Below are 5177 nucleotides of genomic sequence, written 5' to 3'. Positions count from 1 at the left end.
TTGAATTTCATGGAATCACACAATGGTTGGGTTGGAAGGGACCTTAAAGCTCATCTCATGCCAACCCCTCATCCATGGGACAGCTTCCCCTATCCCAGACTGCTCCAAGCTCTGTCCAACCTGGCCTTGAACACTTCCAGGGATAGGGCAGCCACAGCTTCTCTGGAAAACCTATGCCAGGGCCTCACCACCCTCACAGGGAGGAATTTCTTCTTAATAGCTAACAAGAAATCACTCATTACTCTGAAGAAGGGAGAATAGTGCTCTTAACAGCAATTAAGAAGTAATTAAGAAATTATTTAGCCAGAGGAAGAGCAATGGAAGAAGCTCTGAGCCTGGGCTCACATCCCAAGCCATCATATTTCCTCTTTCTGTTGAAATATTTGGTGTTAAAGTTAAGAGATGTAGGACTTGTTCCATTTGGCAGCATGGAAAAGGAGTTCTGCCAACCCCCCATTCCCCTTCATCCCCAAATGATCCATTTTGTCTTTTGCTATTCTCAGGGAAAAAAAGCAAGAAAGTTAATATTCAGCTACATTTTCTTTAAGCCAAAAATGAAATGTTTGCATCCTGGAGGGGGAAAAAGCCTTGCAGAGGGGAGCTCAACAGCATCCTGGAAACTTGTTTTGTGTATAGAATCTATATTTATTTAATAATGGAACCAGAAAAAAAAAAACAACACAGCTGGGATATAATTTGAGGAAGGTCAGCAGAGAGGGTAATTTTAAACTATGCTCCATTTTTCAAAGAAAGCTACCTTATAAAATCATAGAATCATTAGAGTTGGAAAGAACTCGAAGATCATCAAGTTCATTATATATTAGCTATGAATAAACCAAAGGCCAAAGACAAAATGTTTTTCCAAAGTTCTATGATAACAGATTCCATCCTGTTCCTCTGGTAATGGCTATTGATATTATTGATCCACTTTTTCATGTGAGCACCATTTGATCTGATGTTTCCAGACAGGCTCTCATTTTTTTTTCCCTAATGTAATGCTCTTTCCCACATTTTTGGATCTCCAGGCTGGATTGTGATCCCCACAATTGTGCTGATGGGCACCTTGGGGAATGAGGAACACTGGGAGAAGAACAGAGTTATCGTGGGATGTGATATCAGTGACCAAAATTCAGGCTCCTGCAATAAAATCTGAAATTTCTGCATCTTCTTCCCCAGGGAACAGTCACCTCCTGACCACAGGCAGCCCCACAAGTACCATGGTGGATCATCCCTGAGGGAGCTCTTGGCTTTCCCTAGGGAAACCCTTCAGTATTCCATGCTGAACTCTGGGATAGAGATCAGCCAGATGATATTTGGGAGCACTCAGGTGATGTTTTACTGTTACCTTCCCCCCACCTTTTCTTTTTTTAACCTAAAAACCTCCAAGCTGCCCATCCCACTTCCCTTTCTGGGAAGGATCCCACTCACAGCTATTCTAGGCAGTAGGAATGGAAAACCCCAGAAAACCCAGAGCCATCACGTGGGGCTTCTGAGCACATCACAGGCCATGGGGACACTGGAAAGTAACTTGGTGCTGCAATGAGCTGGGGAGCCTCGTGGGCACCCAGAGCCTAGGCAGGCTGAGATTTAATAGAACATCAGTGATTCCAGTCAAAAATCTGGATTTAAAGAGAATTTGAACAAAATTACATGCATGAGCAACATGGAATAAAATTCCATGAGCAACCGGAATATTGATAAGGAACAAGTTAAAAGAATTGATCTCATCAGAGGTGTGAGCACATTCTGCCTCCTTACTGGTGATATCTTGGATATTTAACTCATGGATTTCACCTCAGTGTGGAGATCAGTCCCCATTTATTGGCTGCCCTCAGGACACCATACCCTGGTCCCACACATTGCCAGAAGAAATCCACATTTCCCTCAAGCCTTTTACATGCTAGACACAGCTTTGGTTTCTCTTCATGGAACAAACATCAGCAGGTGGCTATTTCCAAAGATGCCTTTGTTATATAAAAATATTCAATACAGCTGTCCCCAAGCCATTTGCCTGTGACCAGTGACATGTCCTTGCTGTTTGATGGCTGGGCTGGAGCAGAGCCTGGAGAGCAAAGGGAGCTGTGCCTGTGGCCTTTCCCAGCACCAATCCACACATAGCACTTTGCAGTCTGGTTTGTACAAATCTAATGTGCATAACACAAGTGGTTTTGTTTTCCATTCCAGGAAAGGGTCTTTTTATAATTCAACTACTAGAAAAGAGGAACAAAATTTGTTAATTTAAAACTTCAAGGGAAGATTTTCAGGAAATTCATTTGCAGTTCTGTTCCCTATTCCATTACGTTCACAAATCTCACTCACTTGAAACAAAGCACCAACAAAGCTCATATTAAAAAAAAAAAAAAAAAGAGAGCAGATCTGGGTGTTCTCTCAGTTGTCTTTGTTAACTTTTGTTACCTCTCAGACTAGTAATTAAATGCTGAAATATCAACTTTGTGTGGTTGAGCAACAGACAGAGCAATGGAAGAAATGGTCTGTGAGTCTTACCAATTTGGCAACAGGAAGCAGAAGTGTGTAGCCACTACAGATGGGGAATGAGAACAAAAAACAGCAACAGGGCAGATTAAGAAATTGTATTATTGCACAAAATTAGAAACTTTTTGAGGAGGAGTAAGGATCCCTAAGCAGCAAGTCAGACCCAGGAACGTAAAAGCCTCTGTGGCCCAACACAGGCGTGAGAGGCAGGAAAACCCAAAGCTGTACTTAGGAAAGATGCTGTTCACACTTACCTTGAAGGAAGAGCAGCAGTGGTGGGACACAGAAAACTCCTGTAAGTCTCAGCTCTTCTTCTGGGGCTGGTTTTAGTCCCAGCTCCTCAGAGTCCTGCAGCTTCCCTTCTCCAGGGAAAGCTCCTCAGCTCCTTGCTCACCTTGCTTTCAGAAACATCACCAAATAAAGCCCCAGGAAAAGGGGTGAGATGCCACCTTGTTCCCAAGGCATTGCAGTTTAAAAGATTGTAAAAATAGCAACAAATTTTCTCCTCCAAAGAGAGCCCCAAACAAGCATCCCAAGGAAAATAAAGCCCTGATGGGCACAGACCTCACAGGATGCCCAACACATTCTGTGCAAGTGTCAGTAATTCAGCTCCAGAGGCAAATCTCCCCCCACTTTTCTCCAGTGCATCCAATATCCAGATTTTTTGCCTTCCCAAAAGCACAGCCCCTCAGTGAAGGGGGATATCCACACACCCTACATGGAACAGGATGGAAAAAGGAAGGTCTTCGGCCCCCTGGGATTCACAGCTCCATACTAAATCCTTTTATTTCCCCACAGAAGGGAGCCAGGATGGTGGAGGTGTGACTGGAAGGTTCATTAGCACCTGGGCACTCATTTACCAAACAACCAATGACCATCACAAGGGATTTACATTCCCAACAGATTAATGGGATTATCACAAATAAATGAACTCAAAGGAAAAGGAGGCAAGGATTAAGTGGCGAGGATCTTCTGGTAAAGAAAAAGAAAATTAGGTTAATTACAATCAAGTACCTGAATTTTTACATCTGTATGTAAAACAGGAGCAAAACAGAGAGAAAAAATCAATTTGGACATGCCAGGTATAAACTAGTGGAGAGCTAGAAAGAGCACTCTGCTAAAAAGCAGATTTCAGCCCATTAAAAGCAGATTGATATTTTACATTTTGGGTGAATAAATAAGCCACTCAGATTTAGTTTCATTTGCCTAACAAGCAAATGGCATTTTCCTGTTTAAAAGAGTGACACATGAAAAATACAGGTATTTAGTGTTTGAGATTTTTCTGATTGTCAGTCAGATTTTTTGGTGCCAAAGGGAAAGGTTTGACCTTCCAGGTTTTAAGTCCTTCTAGACTGTAACTTGACTAGAACATTAATCGATGGAAGTTGTTGTTCTGCACACCTGGGCATCCTTTTTGTGGGAAACAATCCTCCCTCCAGAAAAAGATGGACTTTGAGATTTCATTGCAAAATGGTTGTAAAGCTCTGGAAATCCTGACCTGGAAGGTACTAAAAGAAACCACCACTAGATATCACCATTTGACTATTTCATAAACCTCAGGAAAATTGTTAATGTGTAAAAATCCCAATTATCCTCCAGGCAGATGAAGTCACCTTCTAGAGGAGCTTAATTCCCACAGTCGAGGCAGGCTGGGGAACATCCTGGCATTAATTGAGGAAATTTAACTAAGTAGTCAGCTTTCTACAGGGTCTGGGTCCCAGGACCTGGTGGATATTCCTCTGTGGGAACATGGAATGAGAGCTGGATATGAAGGCAGAAATTCCCTGCCAGCATTTCTCCTCCAACATCAGATTTTCTGGCATGTGGCTAAAAATCAACTCCAGGCAGAATCTGGCTGTGGATGTCTGCCCTGTAAAATATGGCACTGCTTTCCTTTGTAATGAAATCCAGCTGCTGCCCTTCAGCGGGCTGGAAAAGCACCTTTCCAGGGATTTTCCCCATGGAATTTGGGTTCACTGAGGCATTTTTCCTGTTAGTGAAAACGGGCACAGCTCCAGTGCAGCTGATGGAGTTTTACTCAAACTCATAATGGGACTCAGCATCTTCCAAATATAAATGAATCCAAAGCAGGTCATGGATTGCAACATGTCAATTAAAATAAAATTGAAATTTAACTAGTATTTAAGTAATAAATGTATTTGTCTCAACTTTTTAGAAATTACCAGATTTTGCCCCTCAAATGTATTCTGCAGCAAGATCTTTATTCCCACAGAGAGAAATTAATTTTGAGAATTTACTTAAATTCTGGACTATACCAGCGTAGCAAATGCTGAGGGGGAAGAGCATATGGACAATATTTTTCCATGGGCAAAACTATAAAAAATCAACAACAAAATACAATTTGCTTTACTTTAACAATGTGCATTTACCTGCACCTTCATTTGTGCTGCAAAAGCACATGCCATTGTGGTGTTTTAAATTACCTCTCTTCCTCAAAACTCTACTGTTGTGTGGTTTTATTTTCATCCCAACTAAAATTGCCCACATATTTAATAAATAATAATAATCAATTAAAAAATGAGCTCTGAAACCAGTCCTGAGAAGAGCTGGGATGAACAAAACTTCCCAGGAACCTCAGGTTGTGCCAAACCCTCATTATTTCTGTTGGTTTTCTCCTCTGCTGCTCCATTTGCATCACAGGATGGAGAAGCAGCTCCATCAGG

The sequence above is a fragment of the Lichenostomus cassidix genome, chromosome 4A, assembly GCF_008360975.1.
Source record: "Lichenostomus cassidix isolate B80296 chromosome 4A, HeHo_3.0, whole genome shotgun sequence".
NCBI classification, from domain to species: domain Eukaryota; kingdom Metazoa; phylum Chordata; class Aves; order Passeriformes; family Meliphagidae; genus Lichenostomus; species Lichenostomus cassidix.
Note: the sequence above shows the minus strand (reverse complement) of the source record.